At 38.4% G+C, this 26,073-nt stretch overlaps 1 protein-coding gene across 1 annotated transcript in view; it reads right to left on the bottom strand.

The window, feature by feature from the left end:
- The window catches only part of LOC128660260 (uncharacterized), a 1,245,247-nt gene that overhangs the window by 892,284 nt on the left and 326,890 nt on the right, over nt 1–26,073 (bottom strand). The window lies entirely within an intron of this gene.

Genomic DNA, 26,073 nt, shown 5'->3' with positions numbered 1-26,073 from the left:
CTTTTCTTCTACAAGATACGACGAGTCCACGGATTTCATCCTTACTTGTGGGATACAATACCAAAGCTACAGGACACGGATGAAAGGGAGGGACAAGACAGAGACCTAAACGGAAGGCACCACTGCTTGAAGAACTTTTCTCCCAAAAACAGCCTCAGAAGAAGCAAAAGTATCAAATTTGTAAAATTTGGAAAAAGTATGAAGGGACGACCAAGTCGCAGCCTTACAAATCTGTTCAACAGATGCATCGTTTTTAAAGGCCCATGTGGAAGCCACAGCCCTAGTAGAATGAGGCGTAATTCTTTCAAGAGGCTGCTGTCCAGCAGTCTCATATGCCAGTCGGATGATACTCCTCAGCCAAAAAGAAAGAGAGGTAGCCGTAGCTTTCTGACCCCTACGCTTTCCAGAATAAACAATGAATAATGAAGATGATTGACGGAAATCCTTAGTTGCCTGTAAGTAAAACTTTAAGGCACGGACCACGTCCAGGTTATGTAACAGACGCTCCTTCTTAGAAGAAGGATTAAGACACAAGGAAGGAACAATCATTTCCTGATTAATATTCTTATTTGAAACAACCTTAGGAAGAAAACCAGGTTTGGTACGCAAAACCACCTTATCAGAATGAAATATGAGATAAGGCGAATCACATTGTAACGCTGAGAGCTCAGAAACTCTTTGAGCAGAAGAAATAGCAACTAAAAACAGAACTTCCCAAGATAACAATTTAATATCTATGGAATGCATGGGTTCAAACGGAACCCCTTGAAGAACTCGAAGAACTAAATTTAAACTCCAGGGAGGAGTAATTGGTCTAAATACAGGCTTAATTCTAGTTAGAGCCTGACAAAAAGAAGGACCATCTGGCACATCTGCCAAACGTTTGAGAAGCAAAATTGACAAAGCAGAAATTTGTCCCTTTAAAGAACTTGCTGATAACCCTTTCTCCAATCCTTCTTGGAGAAAGGACAAAATCCTGGGAATCCTAACTTTTCTCCATGAGTAACCCTTGGATTCACACCAATAAAGATATTTACGCCATATCTTATGATAGATTTTTCTAGTGACAGGCTTTCAAGCCTGTATCAAAGTATCGATGACCGAATCAGAGAATCCTTGCTTAGATAAAATCAAGCGTTCAATCTCCACGCAGTCAGCTGCAGAGAAATTAGATTTGGATGTTGGAAAGGACCTTGAATGAGAAGGTCCTGTCTCCATGGAAGTTTCCACGGTGGCAGAGAGGACATGTCCACTAGATCCGCATACCAAGTCCTGCGTGGCCACGCAGGCGCTATCAGGATTACTGAAGCTCTCTCCTGTTTGATTCGAGCAATCACACGTGGAAGGAGAGGAAACGGTGGAAACACATAAGCTAGGCTGAACGACCAAGGCACTGCCAAGGCATCTATAAGTTCGGCCTGGGGATCCCTTGACTGGGATCTGTAACGTGGAAGCTTGGCATTCTGACGAGATGCCATCAGATCCAGTTCCGGTCCGCCCCATTTGCGAATCAATGAAGCAAACACCTACGGATGGAGTTCCCACTCCCCCGTATGAAAAGTCTGACGACTTAGAAATCCGCTTCCCAGTTTTCTACTCCTGGGATGTAGATTGCTGACAGATAACAAGAGTGGGCCTCCACCCATTGGATTATCTTGGATACTTCTCTCATCGCTAAGGAACTCCTTGTTCCCCCCTGATGATTGATATATGCCACAATGGTGATGTTGTCAACTGAAGCCATGCCTGAAGGGCATTGAATATTGCTCTCAGTTCCAGAATATTGATTGGAAGTAGAGACTCCACCTGAGTCCAACCACCCTGAGCCTTCAGGGAATTCCAGACTGCACCCCAGCCCAGAAGGCTGGCGTCCGTTGTCACTATCACCCACGAGGGTCTGCGGAAACAAGTCCCCTGGGACAGATGATCTGGCGACAACCACCAAAGAAGAGAGTCTCTGGTCTCTTAATCCAGATTTATCTGAGGAGAAAAATTTGCATAGTCCCCATTTCACTGTCCGAGCATTCACAGCTGCAGTGGTCTGAGATGAAAGCAAGCAAATGGAATGATATCCATTGCCGCTAACATTAATCCAATTACCTCCATACACTGAGGCACTGATGGCCGAGGAATGGACTGAAGTGCTCGGCAAGTATTTAGAATCTTTGATTTTCTGACCTCCGTTAGAAATATTTTGATGTCTACCGAGTCTATCAGAGTTCCCAAGAAGGGGACCCTTGTCTGTGGAACTAGTGAACTCTTTTCTATGTTTACCTTCCAACCCTGAGTTCTCAGGAAAGACAGGACTGTGTCCGTGTGAGATTTTGTTGACGCTTGGATCAAAATGTCATCCAGATAAGGTGCCACTGCTATGCCTCGCGGTCTGGGAACCGCCAGAAGGGACCCTAGAACCTTTGTGAAGATTCTGGGTGCTGTGGCCAACCTGAAAGGAAGAGCCATGAACTGATAATGTTTGTCCAGGAAGGCAAACCTTAGAAACTGATGATGATCCTTGTGGATAGGAATATGAAGGGAAGCATCCTTCAAGTCCACGGTAGTCATATATTGACCCTCCTGGATCATTGGTAAGATTGTTCAAATAGTCTCCATCTTGAACGATGGGACTCTGAGAAACTTGTTTAGACACTTGAGATCTAAAATGGGTCTGAAAGTTCCCTCTTTTTTGGGAACCACAAAAAGATTTGAGTAAAACCCCCGTGCCTGTTCCGGTTTTGGAATGGGACAAATTACTCCCATGGTAGAGAGGTCTTTTACACAGCATAAGAACGCCTCTCTTTTTATCTGGTCTACAGATAATCGTGAAAGATGAAATCTCCCTCTTTGGAGAAACTCCTTGAATTCCAGTTGATACCCATGGGTCACGATTTCCAGCGCCCATGGGTCCTGAATATCTCTTGCCCAAGCCTGAGCAAAGAAAGAAGGTCTGCCCCCAACTAGATCCGGTCCCGGATCGGGGGCCGCCCCTTCATGCTGTCTTTGTAGCAGCAGCGGGCTTCTTAGATTGTTCGCCTTTATTCCAAGCCTGGTAGGGTCTCCAGACTGACTTAGATTGAGCAAAATTCCCTTCCTGCTTTGTGGAGGAAGAGGAAGCAGAGGGTCCTCCTTTAAAATTTCTAAAAGAACAAAAATTATTTTGTTTATCCCTCATCTTAACAGACTTATCCTGAGGCAGGGCATGGCCTTTACCTCCAGTAATGTCAGAAATGATTTCCTTCAATTCAGGCCCAAAAAGGGTCTTACCTTTAAAAGGAATAGCTAAAAGCTTAGTTTTTGATGACACATCAGCAGACCAAGATTTGAGCCATAACGCTCTACGCGCTAGAATAGCAAATCCTGCATTTTTCGCCGCTAATTTAGCAATTTGAAAAGTGGCATCAGTAATAAAAGAATTAGCTAGCTTGAGAGCCTTAATTCTATCCAAAATGTCATCTAATGGAGTCTCAACCTTCAGAGACACTTCTAGAGCCTCAAACCAAAAAGCTTCTGTAGTAGTTACCGGAACAATGCAAGCCGTAGTTTGTAAAAGGAAACCCTGATTAATAAATAATTTCTTTAGAAGACCCTCTAAATTTTTATCCATAGGGTCTTTGAAAGCACAACTGTCCTCAATAGGTATAGTTGTACGCTTAGCCAGGGTAGATATAGCTCCCTCCACCTTAGGGACCGTTTGCCACGAGTCCCGAATGGCGTCTGATATGGGAAACATTTTCTTAAAATTAGGAGGGGGAGAAAACGGTATACCTGGTCTATTCCATTCCTTTTTTACAATTTCCAAAATTCTTTTAGGAACCGGAAAAACATCAGTGTAAGTAGGCACCTCTAGATAGTTGTCCATCTTACACAATTTCTCTGGTGGTATCACAATAGGGTCACAATCATCCAGAGTCGCTAAAACCTCCCGAAGTAACAGGCGGAGGTGTTCAAGCTTAAATTTAAAGGACATGACGCCCAAATCTGTCTGAGGTAACACATTCCCTGAGTCTGAAAGCTCTCCCTCAGACAGCAATTGCCTGACCCCCAACTCAGAGCACTGAGAGTACATCGGAAATAGCCAATAAAGCATCAGAGGATTCAGTATTCACATTAATACCTGACCTACTGCGTTTACCCTGTAAGACTGGTAATTTAGATAATACCTCAGTGAGGGTAGTTGACATAACTGCAGCCATCTCCTGCAGAGTAAAAGAATTAGACGCACTAGAGGTACTTGGCGTCGCTTGTGTGGGCGTTAAAGGTTGTGACACTTGGGGAGAATTAGATGGCATATCCTGATTCTCTTCAGACTGAGAATCATCCTTAGGCATACTTTCTTGACCTAAAATATGCTTTTTACAATGTAAGGCCCTTTCAGTACAAGAGGTACACAATGTAAGCGGGGGTTCCACAATGGCTTCTAAACACATAGAACAATGAGATTCCTCAATGTCAGACATGTTGAACAGACTAGTAATAACCACAATAGTCGTTAAACACTTTATTTATTGCTTTAAACAAAATTTTGAGAAACGTGTATTGTGCCTTTAAGAAATAAAAAAGAGCACAAAAGAGCACAAAAGAGCTCAAAAAACATTAATTTGCTCTAAAAATTAACTGTAGCTAATTAATTGCTCCAAAAATTATTGCACCCCAAGAGTAAGGGGAGAAATTAACCTCTAAAAAGGAACTTACATCACAGATGTTAAATTTGACAAAAATACCCCCTGCACCTCGCCACAGCTCTGCTGTGGCGCCTACCTGCCCCCATGGTACTTCAAAATGACTCGCCAACAATCCGGATAATAGAACTCCTGTCTAGCATCAACCGGAGCTAATGCTTGCTGCTTCATAGCCAGAGGAAAGTGTGCATCTGAGCGCCCAAAATTAGGCCCCGCCCATCATGTTCCGATAATCAAGCAGGCCTGAAACAACCGCATGGTGAAGCGGTTTCAAGAAAAAAACCAAGTGGAACTTTTAAAAAACCCATTAACACACCAACATTATCAAACTGTTCATTTTGCAGTAAAAAAATGTTTAAACAAGTCCTTCTCCCAGTGTCTCTTATAATGCTTAAGCCCTTATAATGATTGCTCAAAAATTGTCAACTGAAAATTTAAGCAGAGGTCTCCCAGTAACACCCCTTTGTTTAACAGGTCTACTGCTTACCACTTCCCTTGTAGGGAAATAAATGCCAGCCTGTTCTGATATATCAAGTCTCCTCAGAAAAAAAAGTGCTGCACATACCTCAATGATGCTTGTAGCATGAAACCGTTCTCCACACTGAAGATGTCTCTTGTGTTACCTTCAGAAGCTCTGTGGGAACCAACATGGATCTTAGTTACATCTGCTAAGATCATTAACCTCAGGGCAGAAATCTTCTCGATATCCCCCTGAGGAAAATAGTACTCACCGGTACCATTTAAAAATAAAAAACTTCTTGATTGAAGAAACTAAAACTAACACCTCACTTTACCTCTTCCTAGTATAACACAGGCAAAGAGAATGACTGGGGGTGGAGGGGAAGGGAGGAGCTATATATACAGCTCTGCTGTAGTGCTCTTTGCCACTTCCTGTTAGCAGGAGTATAATATCCCACAAGTAAGGATGAAATCTGTGGACTCGTCGTATCTTGTAGAAGAAAATATTTCCGTTTCAAATGTCTTTGTGGGACCTCACGATACTGATGAAACAAATGAGATCATCTCACCAGAACGGTGAGGTTAAGATCATCAGGCCCTTAGCGATAATAATGGAAAAATAACATTTTAGTACATTCTTGTGTACATGGTTTTTTTTTTGTAACCAGAACTTAAAGGGACAGTCTACAATATAATATGTATTGTTTTAAAAGATAGATAATCCCTTTATTACCCATTCCCCAGTTTTGCATAACCAACACAGTTATATTAATACACTTTTTACCTCTATGATTACCTTGTATCTAAGCATCTTCTGACAGTCCACTGATCACATGACTTATTTATTATCTATTAAATTGCATTTTAGCCAATTAGTGCTGTGTTGAGCTGACTCTTAAATAACTCCACGGGCATGAACACAAAGCTATCTATATGGCCCATGTGAACCAGCAGTCTCCTGTTGTGAAAAGCAAATAAAAAATAAATTTAGAAATTTAAATGTTATAAAGTATATTAATATAACAATGTTGGTTGTGCAAAGCTGGGAATGGGTAGTAAAGGCATATCTATCTTTTTAAACAATAACAATTTTAGTGTTGACTGTCTGTTTAAGTTCAGAAATGTTCAGTACAGGTGGGGAAACAACAGGTGAAATCAGCTATTTCAGATGAGAAAATAAAAGGGTAGAAGCTATTTGTGAACAATTTCATACACTCAACTAGGTAAAATGGATAAATGGAAACACATTAAAGGGTAGAAAGTAACCAAGCTAAATTGTGAGCCTGAGAAGGACCTGAGGTCACACTTCTAGAATGTCTGAGCGTCTGCCAACATTTCAAATTGCTTAAGACTATGGTATTCTCAATTTGGAAATCAGTTTCAATGTAGTTTCGCATCCAGGGTAAGTCTTCAAGGGACATAAATTTTAGAAGTGAGGCCTGCTCTATTTTCCTGTACCCTTGAATCTCACTTGATTGTTGCTAAGGGGCCGATTCATCACAGCCCCGAATGGGGCTGTATACACCTGATTCCGCGTGAGCCTTCAGGCTCTGGAAACAGGAGTTAAGAAGCAGCGGTTTTAAGACCGCTGCTCTTTAACTCATCTGCCTACTCTGAGGCAGCGGACAGCAATCCGCTCGATCGCATACGATCGGGTTGATTGACATCCCCTGCTATGTGAACTGCTTGTGCAATGATAAATGCCGACAGTGGATCATGTCCGTTTGCAATTTCATAAATGGGCCCCCTTGTCTCTACATGAGCTTATCTGGTAGCATCATGGTAAAACTAAATGCTCAGAAGTGCAACTCCCCCTGCAACATAGGGTATCTGCAAAGTTCTTTGTGCCACTCTGGGATTTTTATTTAAACATTTTTTCAAAATAATAACTTGCAATTGTACTAAAGTATCTCCAGTAACTGACAAGGGAGTGCAATACAAATAGTAAGTGATACCATATTTAAAGCTGTTACATTGTATGACATTTGTAATACATAACTACCCTCTGCATGCATTGCCTATCAGTAGAATAAACAATTGATCTTACAATGACCACAATATTATTGCAAAAGTAAGTTCCCTACTGTAATTTTTGGTGACATGTATGTGGCGGCACCTTGGACAAGAAACCAATATAAACTAGGACATAACACTTCATACATTGATTTCAAATCTAAAAATACAAACATTAAATTAGCACGAACATTTTAATGTAATTTTAAATCATACAGTAAAAAAAAAAATATATATTTGTAACTGACATCACTTTTAAACCCTCATCTATATATTATTTAAGCAATTTCACAAGTTTTGGGGCTCCTAGTCAGAAGTGTTAATTGAAATTTACTTGCAAACACTTCCAAAGTGAATACATTGAGATATTAGCTTTACACATTTTTTTGTTGTTGTTGTTTTTTGCCATTTTTAAAGCATCTGGTAACAAAAACTAAATTAGAGTAGAAAATTTCTGAAACAGAAAAGCAAATGAGCAAACAACTTTCTTCACGGTGCACTGGGGAAAGGAACATAAGGTTGGTGGTAAATAGCCTATGACTTGCAAATGTTGTACTAAGCAGTATCTACCCAGCGCTGCAGGTCATTATGAAAGAAGGTCTTGTGGGTAATTTTGTAAGGTTTCCAGAATTACAAAGTCTCAGTGATCAGCATGGAATGCAATGTAGACAGCATAGTTTGGAAAAGAAAAAAGAAAAAAGGGTAAATTTCATGAATCTGAAATCCATTTTCTCTTTAAGTTACCAAGTGAACAAGTATTTGTGAGCAGTAGTCACATTCAGAATAACAGAAAGAAAACAAAAAAAAAAAATAGTATGTGGGGAAATAAGTAAAATGACTTGTATTCATATATTAACAACTTCCATAAGTACTGGAAATAGCTTGACTTTCAGTACCTATGTATTAGTAAAGATTGATTTGGCTTGAGCGACATTGTTGTGCTGTTGCATGGCGGCACAGTGTCTAGACAGCATTCAGACACGTTATTTTCAAGGAATCCAAGATCTATTCATATTCAAACACTTGACTGCAGAGTTATAAAATGGTACTTGCATTTAAAGGATATATATTGCCCCATAAAACGTTTAATTAAAGGTATATATATATATATATATGTGCAAATTTATATGCTCTAATTTGATATTTAAAGAACATTTTATTATTGCACTATTACTTGCTTATAATTATAAGCTTAACCCTGCAAAGGAGTTAAACACATAGTTAATGTCAGCTTCAGAGCAGCATGGACACTACTGCGAGCTATCTGAACGCATCTGGTCAGCAAATGAAAAGAGGCATATGTGTATAGCCACTTATCACCAGCTAGCTCCCAGTTGTGCATTGCCATGCATGAGCATAACTTGGTACGCTTTTTAACAATGGACAGCAAAAGAACAATGTCAGTTTGATACTAGAAGTAAATGTAAAAGTATGTTAAAATTGCATACGCCATCTTAATTACTAATTTTGACTTTCACATCCTTTTGAGAATTGTAAGACAAAAAAAAAGAAAAAAGAAAAAGAAACACAACAAATTAAAGGGACAGTCTACCATAGAATTTTTATTGTTTTAAAAGATAGATAATCTCTTTATTACCCATTCCCCAGTTTTGCATAAACAACACAGTTATATTAATGTACTTTTTACCTCTGTGATTACCTTGTATCTAGGAACCTTCTTCCAGCCCCCTGATCACATGACTGTGACTGTTTATTATCTATTGTCTTGCATTTTGCATTGTGTTGTGCTAAATCTTAAATAACTTTCTGTGTCTGAACACAGTGTTATCTATATGGCTCACGTGTACTTTCTGTCTCTTTGTGTTGAAAATAAATTTTAAAAGCATGTGATAAGAGGCAGCCCTCAAGGGCTAAGAAATTAGCATATGAATCTACCTAGGTTTAGTTTAAACTAAGAATACCAAGAGAAAAAGCAAATTTGATGATAAAAGTAAATTGGAAAGTTGATTAAAATTACATGTCCTATCTGAATAATGAAAGTTTAATTTTCACTAGACTGTCCCTTTAAATATATCTGTTATTAATTTTCAATGGTTTCCTTATAATTTAACTCTGAGTTTCCCCAGAGAGGCTGATGTAGATTCAACACTTTAGCCATGCTATATTTTACACATTGATAACCTGATCAGTGCAGTAGCTCATATATATATATATATATATATATATATATATATATATATATATATATATATATATATATATATATATATATATATATATATACATACATACATACACACACACACACATTTATATACACACACATAATTGGCTACAACAAAAGAAATATGATATACATACTAAGGATGCTTTCCAAGGGTTATGTCCCTGGACTGCAAAATGCATTGTATTCACACATCTGTTGTAATAAAGAACTTTATTACTGATATGTACTATGCAGATGTAAAAAATAATATTTCAATGTTGCTTTCAGTTAATCTTTTAAATAACACTAGAGACACCAAACAATCTTGATGTTAGTGCACAGTGAGTGTTTTTTAAATTATTTTTTAAGCGTTTTTAAAGAACTGATTATTATGGTATTTAACCTTAAATGTTTTAGGTTAAGTAAACTTTAAATGGTTAAGTACTACTGCATTGTACAGACTCAATATTTTTCTGTTCTAAATGTGAAAGAATTAGGTACTAAAAGCCTTAGGCTTTCATTTAATTTGAGCACTTAATTTAGACCTGTGGGAGACTAAGGCTTGAGAATAAAATAAGGACTTGTGTTTGATGTGCAGTTTTGAAGAGATGAATTCACATTTCTAGTGCTTTTCAATCTATAAGACATCATTAGTACCAAGAGAGGGGAGTGCTTTAGGTCACAATACTCTGCAATGTTAGAAATATTACACTGCTTTCAAGAATGGTTAGTAAAGGAAACATGTAGAAACACTTAGAGGCATTTAGTGATGCTGTGAATACATTACAATAAACATAAATTCATAGGAAGAGCTCAAACCTAACAGTTTGATTATTCCTAAGCAAATCCTCATGCAGTGTACAAACTGCATATGAGACAACATTTACTGAAGACAGATTTTGAAGGAATAACTAGGCATAAAAATGATGTACCACTTTAAACCAGAGTTAAAGGGACAATCAAGTCCAAAATAAAACAAATGTCTGATGCGTTTCACGCCCCCTAGTGGCGTTTCATCAGAGACCTGGTCTCTGATGAAACGCCACTAGGGGGCGTGAAACGCGTCAGACGTTCATACTGTGTCACATTTGTTTTGCCTCTAAAGAAAATTAAAGGATTTTTTGAAGTTTAATGCTGGTGCTGCCTTTTTCTATTTGTTTTATCGCTGGTTGTGGCAATCGATTCGTTGCCCATTCAGGCATTGCACCCAGTCACCGCATGCTCTTTTTGCCCACTTTGCCGATACCACGGCGGCGTCCGTGACGTCATCATCATGAGCCGTAGTCCACGCCGGCCTGAGAGTTTGGAGCGGCCGCTTACCTACTACCTGCACAAGTCCAAAATAAACTTTCATGATTCAGATAGGGCATATAATTTTAAACAACTTTCCAATTTACTTTTATTGCCAATTTTGCATTGTTCTCTTGGTATTCTTATTTGAAAGCTAAACCTAGGTAGGCTCATATACTCATTTCTTAGACCTTGAAGGCCACCTCTAATCTGAATGCATTTTGACAGTTTTTCAACATTAGAGGGCATTAGTTCATGTGTGTCATATAGATAACATTGAGCTCACGCACGTGAAGTTACCTAGGAATCAGCACTGATTGACTAAAATGCAAGTCTGTCAAAAGAACTGAAATAATGGGGCAGTTTGCAGAGACTTAGGGGGGTAGTTATCAAGCCGTCAACCTCAAATACGCTGGAATTCTGCAGCGTATTTGTGGCGAGGCTGATTCGCCTTAGTTATCAAAGGCTCCAGACCGGCAAAAGTAGAATTTTGTGACGTAAGCTTCGATCCGCCGGCCTCAGTCCGACACAGATCGATTCTTACGTCACTCCAGATGTTCCGCACACAAGTGCGGCACATTCTCACTACTTTTGCTAGTTATCAAATGACTAGCAGGTACGCTCAGCACTTTTACGGCCCAGCGTACCTGGTTTTCAAACCGCCACCCCTGGAGGCGGCGGATCCCATAGGAATCAATGGGAGTCTGACCATAGCGAAAGTACAAGTTCGCTGCTGACAGACATACCATTCATTCCTATGGGAGCTGTCTACACCTAACACCCTAACATGTACCCCAAGTCTAAACACCACTAATCTGTCCCCCCTACACCGCCGCAACTAAATAAAGTTATTCCCACCTAAACCGCCGCTCCCGGAGCCCACCGCAAGCTACTCTATACATATTAACCCCTAAACCGCCGCTCCCGGAGCCCACCGCAACTATAATAAATGTATTAACCCCTAAACCGCCGCTCCCTGAACCTGCCGCAACCTATATTAAATGTATTAACCCCTAAACCGCCGCTCCCTGAACCCGCCGCAACCTATATTAAATGTATTAACCCCTATCCTGCCCCCCCTACACCGTCGCCACCTATAATAAATGTATTAACCCCTATCCTGCCCAACACTACACCGCCGCCACTGTAATAAAATTATTAACCCCTAAACCTAAGTCTAACACTAACCCCAACACTCCCCTAACTTAAATATTAATTAAATAAATCTAAATAATATTTCTATTATTGACTAAATTAATCCTATTTAAAACTAAATACTTACCTATAAAATAAACCCTAATATAGCTACAATATAAATAATAATTATATTGTAGCTATCTTAGGATTTATTTTTATTTTACAGATAACTTTCAATTTATTTTAACTAGGTACAATAGCTATTAAATACTTATTAACTATTTAATAGCTTACCTAGCTAAAATAAAGAGAAATGTACCTGTAAAATAAATCCTAACCTAAGTTATAATTACACCTAACACTACACTATACTTTAATAAATTATTCCTATTTAAAACTAAATACTTACCTGTAAAATAAACCCTAATATAGCTACAATGTAATTAATAATTACATTGTAGCTATTGTAGGATTTATATTTATTTTACAGGTAACTTTGTATTTATTTTAGCTAGTTAGAATAGTTATTAAATAGTTATTAACTATTTAATAACTACCTAGCTAAAAGAAATACAAAATTACCTGTAAAATAAATCCTAGCCTAAGTTACAATTAAACCTAATACTACACTATCATTAAATTAATTAAATAAACTACCTACAAATAACTACAATTAAATACAATTACATAAACTAACTAAAGTACAAAAAATAAAAAAAGCTAAGTTACAAAAAATAAAAAAATAAGTTACAAACATTTTAAAAATATTACAAAAATTTTAAGCTACTTACACCTAATCTAAGCTCCCTAATAAAATAACAACCCCCCAAAATAAAAAAATGTCCTACCCTATTCTAAATTAAATAAAGTTCAAAGCTCTTTTACCTTACCAGCCCTTAAAAGGGCCATTTGTGGGGGCATGCCCCAAAAAGTTCAGCTCTTTTGCCTGTAAAAGAAAAATACAACCCCCCAACATTAAAACCCACCACCCACATACCCCTAATCTAACCCAAACCCCCCTTACAAAAACCTAACACTAATCCCCTGAAGATCATCCTACCTTGAGTCGTCTTCACTCAGCCGAGCAGCGATGGAACCGAAGTGGACATCCGGAGCGGAAAAAGTTAATCCTCCAAGCGGTGCTGAAGAAATCTTCCATCCGATGAAGTCATCATCCAGGCGGCGCTGAAGAAGTCTTCGATCCGGGCGATGTCATCTTCCAAGAGGCGCTGAAGAGGTCTTCTATCCTTGCGATGTCATCTTCCAAGCCGGGTCTTGAATCTTCATCCCGCCGACGCGGAACATCCTCCTTTCCCGACGAACTACCGACGAAAGAAGGCTCCTTTAAGGGACTTCATCCAAGATGGCGTCCCTTCAATTCCGATTGGCTGATAGGATTCTATCAGCCAATCGGAATTAAGGTAGGAAAAATCTGATTGGCTGATGGAATCAGCCAATCAGATTCAAGTTCAATCCGATTGGCTGATCCAATCAGCCAATCAGATTGAGCTCGCATTCTATTGGCTGTTCCGATCAGCCAATAGAATGCGAGCTCAATCTGATTGGCTGATTGGATCAGCCAATCGGATTGAACTTGAATCTGATTGGCTGATTCCATCAGCCAATCAGATTTTTCCTACCTTAATTCCGATTGGCTGATAGAATCCTATCAGCCAATCGGAATTGAAAGGACACCATCTTGGATGACGTCCCTTAAAGGAGCCTTCATTCGTCGGTAGTTCGTCGGGATGAAGATTCAAGACCCGGCTTGGAAGATGACATCGCAAGGATAGAAGACCTCTTCAGCGCCTCTTGGAAGATGACATCGCCCGGATCGAAGACTTCTTCAGCGCCGCCTGGATGATGACTTCATCGGATGGAAGATTTCTTCAGCGCCGCTTGGAGGATTAACTTCTTCCGCTCCGGATGTCCACTTCGGTTCCATCGCTGCTCGGCTGAGTGAAGACAACTAAAGGTAGGATGATCTTCAGGGGATTAGTGTTAGGTTTTTGTAAGGGGGGTTTGGGTTAGATTAGGGGTATGTGGGTGGTGGGTTTTAATGTTGGGGGGGGGGGTTGTATTTTTCTTTTATAGGCAAAAGAGCTGAACTTTTTGGGGCATGCCCCCACAAATGGCCCTTTAAAGGGCTGGTAAGGTAAAAGAGCTTTGAACTTTATTTAATTTAGAATAGGGTAGGGCATTTTTTTATTTTGGGGGGGTTTGTTATTTTATTAGAGGGCTTAGATTAGGTGTAAGTAGCTTAAAATTGTTGTAATATTTTTAAAATGTTTGTAACTTATTTTTTTATTTTTTGTAACTTAGCTTTTTTTATTTTTTGTACTTTAGTTAGTTTATGTAATTGTATTTAATTGTAGTTATTTGTAGGTAGTTTATTTAATTAATTTAATGATAGTGTAGTATTAGGTTTAATTGTAACTTAGGTTAGGATTTATTTTACAGGTAATTTTGTATTTCTTTTAGCTAGGTAGTTATTAAATAGTTAATAACTATTTAATAACTATTCTAACTAGCTAAAATAAATACAAAGTTACCTGTAAAATAAATATAAATCCTACAATAGCTACAATGTAATTATTCATTACATTGTAGCTATCTTAGGGTTTATTTTACAGGTAAGTATTTAGTTTTAAATAGGAATAATTTATTAAAGTATAGTGTAGTGTTCGGTGTAATTATAACTTAGGTTAGGATTTATTTTACAGGTACATTTCTCTTTATTTTAGCTAGGTAAGCTATTAAATAGTTAATAACTATTTAATAGCTATTGTACCTAGTTAAAATAAATTGAGAGTTGCCTGTAAAATAAAAAAAAAAATCCTAAGATAGCTACAATATAATTATTATTTATATTGTAGCTATATTAGGGTTTATTTTATAGGTAAGTATTTAGTTTTAAATAGGATTAACTTAGTTAATAATATAAATATGATTTAGATTTATTTAATTAATATTTAAGTTAGGGGGGTGTTAGGGTTAGTGTTAGACTTAGGTTTAGGGGTTAATAAATTTATTACAGTGGCGGCGGTGTAGTGGGGGGCAGGATAGGGGTTAATAAATTTAATAAAGGTTGCGGCGGGTTCAGGGAGCGGCAGTTTAGGGGTTAAACTATTTATTTGCGGCGAGGTGTGGGATCAGCAGGATAGGGGTTAATAACTTTATTACAGAGGGCGGCGGTATAGGGGGGGCAGGATAGGGGTTACTAGGTATAATGTAGGTGGCAGCGGTGTCCGGGAGCGGCGGTTTAGGGGTTAATACATTTATAAGACTTGCGGCGGGGTCTAGGAGCGGCGGTTTAGGGGTTAGTAACTTTATTTAGTTGCGGGGGGCTCCGGGGGCGCCGGTATAGGGGGTAGAACAGTGTAGTTAGTGTGAGTGCTTAGTGACAGGCTAGCAAGAAAGCTGTCAAACAGCCGAAGAGCAGCGAGATCGGATGTGTGATAACTCTCACAGTCCGCTGCTCATCGCCCCGCGGCTTTTTGACAGCTTTTTTTGATAACTTAGGCGTATTTTTTCAGGTCCGCGGCGGCGAAGGTAGGCGAGCTTAGGCGAGCGTATTGGGCCGGCGAAGTCAGAAAAGTTGACGGCTTGATAACTACCCCCCTTAGATACAAGGTAACGTGTATTAATATAACTATGTTGGTTATGAAAAACTGGGGAATGGGTAATAAAGGGATTATCTATCTTTTTAAACAACAACAGTTCTGGTGTTGACTGTCCCTTCAAAAGGGATAACAAAGTGAAAAATAAACTTGCATGATTTAGACAGAATATGTGATTTTAAGACACTTTTACATTTGCTTCTATTTTCAAATGTTTTATTATTTACTTTTATGTTTGTTTTGTTAAAAAAGAATGCATACATATCCTACATTACTGGGAGCTAGCTGATGATGGGTTACTATGCACATTTGTCTCTTATCTATGGTAAACCAGATATGTTCAGCTAGTTAGTAGTGAATTGCTGCTCTGGAGCTCTAAGGAAGCATTATTTTGAAACATGCGTCAGGGGCAGGGGCAAAACTACATGGGGTGCAGAGGTTGCAATTGCGACTGTGCCCCCAAGGGTGGGGGCCCAGCTTAACATTTTTTTACAATAAAAAACGTTGATCTGCCACTGCCTGCACTGATATTATGTGAGTGTGACATGATGCTTCACTAGTGTCTCTGACTACAGGGGTTAGTGTTTCTGTTTTACCCATTGGTGTTTGTGTGTGTGTGTGTGTGTGTGTGTCTATGTGTGTATGTGACTGTGTGTGTGTGTGTATGTATGTTTGTGGAACCAGCAAATTACAGACCTTGTTACTACAGCCTGGGGGGGTGGGGTAAACAGTGTTAGTCTATACAGTACCACTATATACAGTACGGGGGGCTGGACCATGTCACAGACTACTGTTGTCATTTTATAAAGTGCTGGGGCGGGTAGGGTCAGGCCAGCCATCTCACCGGCAGATTACAGACTGTGTCACTGACTCACTATATACAGTACTGGTGGGTTAAACAGTGTCACTATACACAGTAATAGGGGGTCAGACCATCTCACAGACTGTGGGCACAGGGTACCTCCTTTTGCAGACATGTAATCTGATTCACATTTTATTTCTGTGTTAAATGTAAAAAAAAAAAAAAAAAGATATGTATCAAATTCACTTCTTTTTTTGGGGTGTGGGGGGGCCCTTCTTAGATTCTTGCACCTGGGCCCTGTGGTTTCTAGTTACGCCTCTGGTCAGGGGTCTCTAGGGAGAGCAATTTCTCTCTTTTTAACTGCTTACAATAGCTATTTATTTATTCTCATATTTTGAAATTGTAACCTATGTGGGACATTATTCAAAATGGGGATCTTTAATTAGATTTTTCTTCAGCAATATTTGCTGTGAGTAATACTAATATTAAGAGTAACTCCCGGATTGTAGGAGCTTAGTTTATTTGTATCAAAGCAAATGATTTATTAATTTTTAACGTAATAGCCACAATTTTCAATACAAATTACCTACAATAGGAATTGCTATGGTTTAAGTGTTGTTAAGTGTGTGTTTGAATGACTGTTTTGCTAAATAACAATAAAATGGCAGAGTGAATGGGGATATGTACGTTTCTATTAACTAGTAATTTTTTTCTTTGGCAATAGCAATTTGATTGTCACAGGATTCAGCAGCTTTCCTATTTAACACTTATTTGGAGTTGACAGTATTGTGCTTATATCTTGCTAAGGAGGCTTCCTATGATTGAAGTGATTAGATAGCATTCTTGGGAATTTAGCTATTGCTACCCCCAAATCCATTTTTCACACTTAGAACATTTTATTACTGTATATAACACATTACAGCATTTTCTTTTTGCTATTTTAGATCCCTTTAAATATTTTGTCAGTTAACTGAACATTTTATGCAACAGCAGTGACTTGTTGTGAAGCCTCATGTTAGCAGTTTACTTAGAAATAAGATCAGAATATACACTAAATAATATCAAACTTCCCAAAACCTTGTGTGGCTCTGGGTCTGAAAAAGCAGAGGACAGGTTTGCTAAAGTGTACCCTTGGTGATTCCACCTCTCTATGTTTCTCATGGACAGTCCTGGAATCAGGAGATATGTCCTGAGACCTAGAATATCCGTCTAATGCCCTGGCTGAGAAAGCAGAGAGAAATAGACACAGCTACAAAAAGAGTGCCTGCTGTACAGATAGAGAGGGGGATGGATTGTCAAGTGTGTAGAAGACAGCCATGCTAAATGCCTGTAGTGCTGGGCATATGATGGGAAAGAACATAAAGTACAACTGCATCATGTTCTTCAGGGAGAAAGATACACAGAGCAGTAGCAGCCCTAAACAACAGAGGGGCCGGGTGCAAAACAATTTTTGCCCCCCCCCCCCCATAGTAAACAATAGTAATAATATACATGTTGCTCTGTATAATATATGGATAGAAAACCTGCACAAATAAAAGGCTCCCCTGCATTAGGATTGCACACATTCTGCCCATGACTATGTTATAGAATGGCTGCTATGCCCCCCCCCCCCTACATTTGGGCCCTGGTGCCACTGAACCTGCTGCACCAATGGTAGTTCTGCCCCTGACACAGAGGATCTGTCATTTAGTACTCCTGCATAATACACTGTTCTGTCATGCAGGCAGCATGAATGGATCACATAAATGAGCACACACATAGCACACTTCTTAAAATGTGTCCGAGAAATAGATGGAAAAAGGTGGAAACTCTGCCTCTGAGAAACATTAAATACAATGTGATGACAATGACAAGAGCCCAAAGCAATGACTCCTGGTGCTGTCTCCCATCACCGTATGAAGGGGTTTAGGCTCAGGGTAATGGTATTAGGATCAGGTTTAATCCATTGATTGGCCTCAACTGGGTGAACAAGAGTTTGTCTTTTCCTGTGTCACTTGTGACATTGCTGCTTCCATATTCCGTATACTTTAACTGCAGCATTTTTCTAGCCACATTATTGTGGTCATGATAACATTGGGGAGGTGAACAAATCTGACAAGCTGCAGCAACGCTCTTTAAGGGGAAGGAGAAATGTATTTTATACTTTAAGATATTTCTCTTTCCTGCTATACAGATCCACACATAAAGCTTATGTTTTGCTCTACAGACTTTAAAGTGATTGTAAACTTTGGCCATTGATTCCACAATATCTATAATTATTCATAAAAAGAGGGTCACTTTTATTCATAAAAATAATTAAAGATGCTTCATTCTTAAAATATTTACCATTTAGTGATCGTAAACATCATCTCATATTTTATTTTTGAGCTAATCGTTGGGACCCCACAAGATGGACCCCAAAGGGGGCACGCAAATCAAAGCCGGATTGGTAATTTCAAAAAATCTACAAACAACTTAAATATTTTTAAAGTATTTAAATTAGTAATTTTATTAGCAAAATGTACATTGTTTTACTCTCTCTTTTGAAGCCTCTTGAGTATGTTTATGTTTTATTTATTTTGCTGTATCCAGTTTAGGAAATGTATAAATGTTCGGCTGAGCTGATCTAGCAATCCATCAAATGTTGTAGGATTATGGTTAAAAATTCAGCAATATACACTCCTGGCGCATTAGAGAAACTTCAATTTTAGAATTAAAATAACTGGGGAAAAATAGGCAAAATAATTCATGAACATATGTATAACTGAATATTTTATGGTGAAAAAAATAATAATTTTAATGTCCTTTACAGCCAGAGAAGTTTTAAAATTATATGCATAATATCTGTATGAGACTATTGTGACAACATAGGATTAAAAGGTACTAGTCTACTAAATGTTAATCATTAGGAAAATGCTACATTTTTCTTCATGCAGGGCTCGCGAAAATGTAACAAAATGTAAGCAATATGTGTGTCTATATATTTATTCCCAAACATGCAGAGGTTGAAAAACAGCACTAACTTTACTAGTCAGAGGTTAAAAGTTACTAGCCCAGAAGGAAGACATTACTAGTCCACTCAATGTCAAAGATAGGAAAAAGTTGTTTTTTTTTTACTAATCTTTAACTGCAATGTCTTACTCGTCTGAATTTCCTATATATATATATATATATATATATATATATATATATATATAAACAGAAGGGAGCTGCACTCTCATACTGGATATATATATATATATATATATATATATGATATATATATATATATATATATATATATATATATAAACAGAAGGGAGCTGCACTCTCATACTGGACCGGGAACACATCCCATGACCCTGCAACATGCTCAGCCCTGGGTGCCACTGGCACTCACAGGAAGCTGTGCTGTTCCCAGAGTCACAGGCAGTTAACCCCAGTCAGGTCTGGGTGCAAGAACCCAGAGAGCTTGTAAGTGAGTGCTGGGTTTTCTCTGTGTGTTGTATTAATTTGTTTTGTAATTTTCCCTATGGTTCTTGCGCCCAGACCTGACTGGGGTTAACTGCCTTTGACTCTGGGAACAGCACAGCTTCCTGTGAGTGCCAGTGGCACCCAGGGCTGAGCATGTTGCAGGGTCATGGGATGTGTACCCGGTCCAGTATGAGAGTGCAGTTCCCTTCCGTGTTTTGTATATGTCTAGGTTGATTACATATTCCTGTGCACCCTTCCCTTGTTCCCAGTTTGTTTGGATTTGAAAGCTTGCATTGTGTGGCTGTTTTTGGGTCCCAGGTATTGGAAAGGACCTTGATGAGGTACCTGGGCTTGTCCCATTTGGCCAGATGCGGTAACTAACCTTTCCATTTTTGCTTTTAAATCTTAGCTGAGAGCTTGTAAGTGAGTGCTGGGTTTTCTCTGTGTGTTGTATTAATTTGTTTTGTAATTTTCCCTATGGTTCTTGCACCCAGACCTGACTGGGGTTAACTGCCTGTGACTCTGGGAACAGCACAGCTTCCTGTGAGTGCCAGTGGCACCCAGGGCTGAGCATGTTGCAGGGTCATTGGATGTGTACCCGGTCCGGTATGAGAGTGCAGTTCCCTTCCGTGTTTTGTATATGTCTAGGGTGATTACATATTCCTGTGCACCCTTCCCTTGTTCCCAGTTTGTTTGGATTTGAAAGCTTGCATTGTGTGGCTGTTTTAGCGTCCCAGGTATTGGAAAGGACCTTGACGAGGTACCTGGGCTTGTCCCATTTGGGCAGATGCGGTAACTAACCTTTCCATTTTTGCTTTTAAATCTTAGCTGAGAGCTTGTAAGTGAGTGCTGGGTTTTCTATATATAAAGGTAGCATAAAAATATATATAAAGGTAGCCTACAGGCTGGTAGATATAGGGGCTAATCCTACTTATGCAGAACTACCCGTTGCTAGTAATTGTATCCGCAGTGCACCAGCATGTACTATTATTTACAGACACCGGGCTCTAGCACCGCCTCTTCAACTATTCACTGCATATCATGCATTGCTGTTTGCTCCTAAGGTTGTGTCACTCATTGTCAAGGATCCTTAGCTACGCTCCTTATTTATTACTTGCCACATTTATCAATATTGCTTGCAGTATTTATTGCTTGAGCCTGCGTGATACAATTCTGATATTGTTATTTTTTAGGGTTTACAGGGAAGGTTGGATGTGTCACTTATTGACAATAAACCGTAGACCTGTGCACTTTTTGGCAGTTTGAGGGACCAGTTTATTTACTAGATTATTTGTTTGTATCTGCCATTTGGTGGACACATTATATTAGGTGGTTTTTATTTTTAATTTTGTTCTGTTGGTTTTGTCTTGATTTTATTTTTGCACTGTCCATTGCACCATTTATGATTGATTTTGGTCTTGTAATGGTTTAATGGAGCTACTGTCAGCTATACAACTGTAGTTTCCATGACAACAATCTGTGAGGACAGCACTGCATGGGGGGGGGGGGTTATAAAGCACTGTTAGTCATATACTGGTTTGAAAGGGGATCTAGGTCCCCGAAAAACCATCAATAACATTTTACATTTGCCGATACAAGCCCAGCAAATGCAGAATCTTTTGAAAGAGAAATGTATTGTTTATTTAAAAAAAATCTATAAATATATATATATATATATATATATATATATATATATAAATACACACACAGTATTTATACACACACATATATATATATATATATATATATATATATATATATTGTATACCATCAATACAATAAAACAATCTAACCACCTATTGTTATCTCATATGTGGCTTTTTATTTCATTATTTTACGCAGGTATCTAACTTATTTGAGGGTCAGGCTAGGTGACTCTTTAGATAAGCAGTGTCAAAAAATATAATGGTCTGTCAAGGGCAGAAGGCAGCATCTGTAATAAAATGCAGTTTCATCGATTTGTGATCTAGAAGGTTGACATATTGTGATGTCAGCTTAGCAATACTTCTTAGCACCAAGGTCAGTGATAAAAAAAAGTAAAATGATGATAGTTACACCACTTCTTGTATCAATCAGTTTTTACCATTCTACAACTAATTTACATAAATTGTCCTACACTTACATGAAACCAAAAAAATTTGTGAACAATTAAAAACTGTAGTTTAAAAGGATATTAAACAGTAATTACATGCTAGACATAATAATTTATTCAAAACAAAGATTAGCCTTAGAATCATATGTAGATGTAGTTTTACAATTATATTAGTTGATTACATATTTAAGATTTAAGGTTTAGATTCTATAAAGTAGTTAAGCTTTCTATAAAGCAATGGGTGCCGCCATGTCTGAACTTAAGTTTGCCCCATATTTATCTTTTCTGTTGATGGCAATTAGGGACATATATAAACAAGCAAAATAAAACACTGTGCACACAAGACTGTGTGGAAACCCTGTTAGATTACTCTACCAATCCTATATTCTACACGGTTAAGGGGAAACACTTAAAGGGATAAAGGTCAAATTTGAAATGTGCATGGGTGCATTTAAATTTGAAATTAAAGCATTTTTTCTAGAAAAAGATATTACTGTTTTTCTGCGGCATACGCACATATTCTGTGAGGGCCCCTGCACCAGTATCCCAACAACACACCTTCCTAGAGAGTCTCTATGAGCAGGCATGGTGTTTTAATACTGTTTAAGTACTAAACGATGAGTCACTGACATCCGGTGTAAGACATAAAAATAACATAGTTATATATTCAATTATGCTTTCTGCACGGGAAGTAACTAGCACTACAGAGTGTGCAATGAGTAAAAGCAAAAACGTTTATAAGTCCAAATATGATGCAAATGCAGATACAAAGCATGGCAAGGCATCCAAGCTTGCAAAATAGTGACGCATTTCGTGCCCACTCATTTTTTCCTTTTAATTATTGCACACTATGTAGGGCTAGTTACTTTCTGTGCAGCAATTTACTTTGGCTGTACAGCACTCCAGGGTAAGGAAACCTTGTTCTGTCATAGCCTGAAGCCGTGGAGTGTGTAGGTGATTCATTCAGCTATGATTGGATAAAGATTTGTATAACTACTCTTGGAAGTGATAGTTTTGTGCGCCTGATAAAATGTCCAGAGGGCCTAGAAAAGCATAGTGTATATTGCACAAAGTGCATTTAATATTATGCTTTAAATAGTTTTACTAAAGTTTTTTAATTTAAATTGGCTATTAATTTGAGAGTCTAAATTCCTTATTCGGCAGCAAAGTAAGATTGCTATGGGGCTACTAGTTTGAATCCTAAAGTCGATGGAGGTGAAGCACATATTACCCTGTGGCGTGTGGTCAGTGAGCTGAGGCACTGCAGTACCCCAGCCTGCTTGTAGCAGCACTATGGAGTGCTGCCACTTTTGTGAATACCCTGAGTTTAGTCAAAGGTTTCACCAGCATTCCTTTTATTGTATTGATATGTACAAGGCGGCACCTTTTCCTTTTTTGTTATACTGTTTTATATGCACTAAAAGTTTTGCCTTCTTACAATAAAAGTAGGTTAAATTATTTAACAAATCCAATAATATCTTCAATGTTGTCCATCTTAAAGGAAGATAATAGTGCAGAAATTATATACATATAAATAAACGTGTTACATTGTATTACTGCACAAATGCTTATGCATACCTATTTGTTTAACCCAATAAATCATCACTCCTATGTTATGGATAATAAAAGACTTGAGGGAGCTATGTACCTTTTAATCAGACATATAGTTGTATATGATGCATATGTTGTGTGCAATAAAAGTGAATAATAATGCACAACTCTGTATGTGTCACAGCATGTGTGTTTCAGTAATGTGAATGTGTCGGTTTGCTTTTTTAACTGAATGAGTATATAGGTTTGTGAGTATCAAAGCAGTATGAAAAGCATTTGTGTTTTTTAAAGCATAACATAGTAACATAGTAGATGAGGTTTAAAATAGACAGAAGTCCATCGAGTTCATCCTATACAAATCTACAATACTTACAAAAAGCTCCAGTTAAGCTTAAATAATCCCACTTAAAGGTGACCCATTTAATACTAGCATCTGTGAGTTGTTTAAAGGGAAAGTCTAGACCCGATACTTACCGTTTATTACTTATTGTTACATACCAGACGAGCATCTTGTAACGGGTTCCATATTTATAAGCTTGTAAGAAGTACATGAAGATTTTAAATAAAAGTTTGTTAGCAGACGAAAATGGTTGTCAAGCTCCACCCACTGCTATCTTCTTGTCCAGTTAGCCGTTTTCTTGTTTGACAGTTTAGAAGTGCACGTTTAATATTTTTCATTTAGCTATTTCAAATTGCACATGCACAAATCAGCATGTACGAGTAGCAAAAATGTATTCACGAGTCAACCGTGACTAGAGAACAATCTACTTGAAAATTGTTATTGTTCAAAAAGATAGATAATCCCTTTATTATTCATTCCCCAGTTTTGCACAACCAAACTGTTATATTAATACTTTTTACCTCTGTGTTCGCCTCTGCATACTGCCCTATTATCTCAGTTCTATTGACAGAACTCTAGCCAATCATTGCCAATTTATAAATAACTCCACAGGAGTGAGTACAATGTTATCTATATACCACACATGAACTAGCAGCTTTGAACTGTGAAAATTTTTAAAAATGCTGATAAGTGGTGGCCTACAACGATTTAGAAATCAGTTTTTCAACAAAAAATAGAGGAACATAGAAGCACTATGTTGAATCTTCCAGGCTGAAAAAGTATTCCATTATATTCTGTAATAGGTTAAAGATGTGATCTTTTTTCTAGCCTGAAGTAAAGTTTGAATTACCGAATCTGATATATTCAGTTGTCTGTATCTTGTGATTTCAGCAACCATACCCTCACATTCATGCATTGTGGGGCCGGTTGCAGGATTTGACCCTGAGACAACATGTCTGGAGGCTGTGGAAGGAGCCACGGAGGTTCTACAAAAAGATGCAACAGCAGAGGACAAGGCCTCTGCAAGGCCAAAATGGAATTACTGCCACACTGTTGCTTTTTCCTTTGTCAAAGTAGACAAGGAATGAGATGGAGTGGTGGAAAGATATATATCAGGTTGAATCCCCATACCTGAGAGAAAACACCCGTTCCCAAAGTTTGTGGTGTTTGCGGACAACTGTAAAATGGAGGCAACTGGTGATTGTGAAAGGAAGTCATCAGATATATTTCCGACAATCCCCATCTGTCCAGAATCATTCTGAAAAGGTTAATATTCAACTGCCACTCTGTTTGTGAAATGGCAACTCGGCTCAGATAATCTGCCTGAATATTCTGTAGACGGGAAGGTGAGAAGCAAGTAACCCCTTTAGATACTTCTGTGCCCAAATGAAAATGGGGGACACCTCCTTGAGAGCTTGTAGACTCCTTGTTCTTCCCTGAAAATAAATGTTGGACCTTACTGTCCTGTTGTCGGTCAAAACTTTTACGGAATTTCCCTGAAGTCATTTTCGAAAGTGAAAAGTGCCTGATAGACTGCCTTTATTTACAGTACATTTGCAGGAAGAGACTGAAGACTCAGGACCCCTGAGCATATTTCCCCTGGCACATAGCTCCCCAACCGAGCTTGCTGGAATCTGTCTGTATGATTATCCAATCTTACTCCACCTGAGAAAACCCTAGAGAGAGGTTCTCCTCCTGAAATCACCAATGTAGACATCTTCTTTGTTCCACCAGAAAATGGATTTCCTGACTGACTCCCAAGTGCCTAAGTTAATATATTCAAAAATGGATTTGAAATGGACACAACCTCCATTTTTACCACTTCACCAGGTGGGTGAGGTAAGACATATGACCCAGCATTTGCATCCAGATGTGAGCTGTAAGACAGGAGACTTTTTGAAGCTTTTTGAAGAAGGTTATCAAAATATTCCTTCTTTGTAGGGACACACATTCTTTGTAGCGAACTATGCCTATAGGGAAGTGATAGACTGAGTTTGCTGAAGATGACTATTATGGAGATTTAACAACCATCCGACCTCCTGCAAGGTATAAAGTAACTGTTCCCTGTGACACTCTGCCTGCTGAATAGTGTTTAAAATCAGAAGAATGACATCTAGATAATGTATAACAAAGAGACCCCTGACCTTTAGCTCTGCAATAAGAGGAACTAAGGTCTTTGTGAATACTCGAGGAGCTGTGGATATGCCAAATGGGAAGAGCAGTGAACTGGAAGTACCATCTTCCTATTGCAAATCTTAGAAATTGCCTGTGAACCTCTTTGAAAGAGATGTGAAAATATGCATCCTTTAAATCCACTGATAACAAATACGCCCCTGGATGCACAATGCTCATTACTGAAATGAGGGACTCTATCTTGAATTTCTCCAGGAATTATTCTTCTTTTTTACAAGAAAAAGAGGAGAGAAGATGTAATGCTTGCGGGATATTTCCCTATCAGACCAAACTTGGTCAGTAGTCCTGCTATCCCAGCGTC

The sequence above is a fragment of the Bombina bombina genome, chromosome 5, assembly GCF_027579735.1.
Source record: "Bombina bombina isolate aBomBom1 chromosome 5, aBomBom1.pri, whole genome shotgun sequence".
NCBI lineage: Eukaryota > Metazoa > Chordata > Amphibia > Anura > Bombinatoridae > Bombina > Bombina bombina.
Note: the sequence above shows the minus strand (reverse complement) of the source record. Positions and strands in the feature narration are given on the sequence as shown.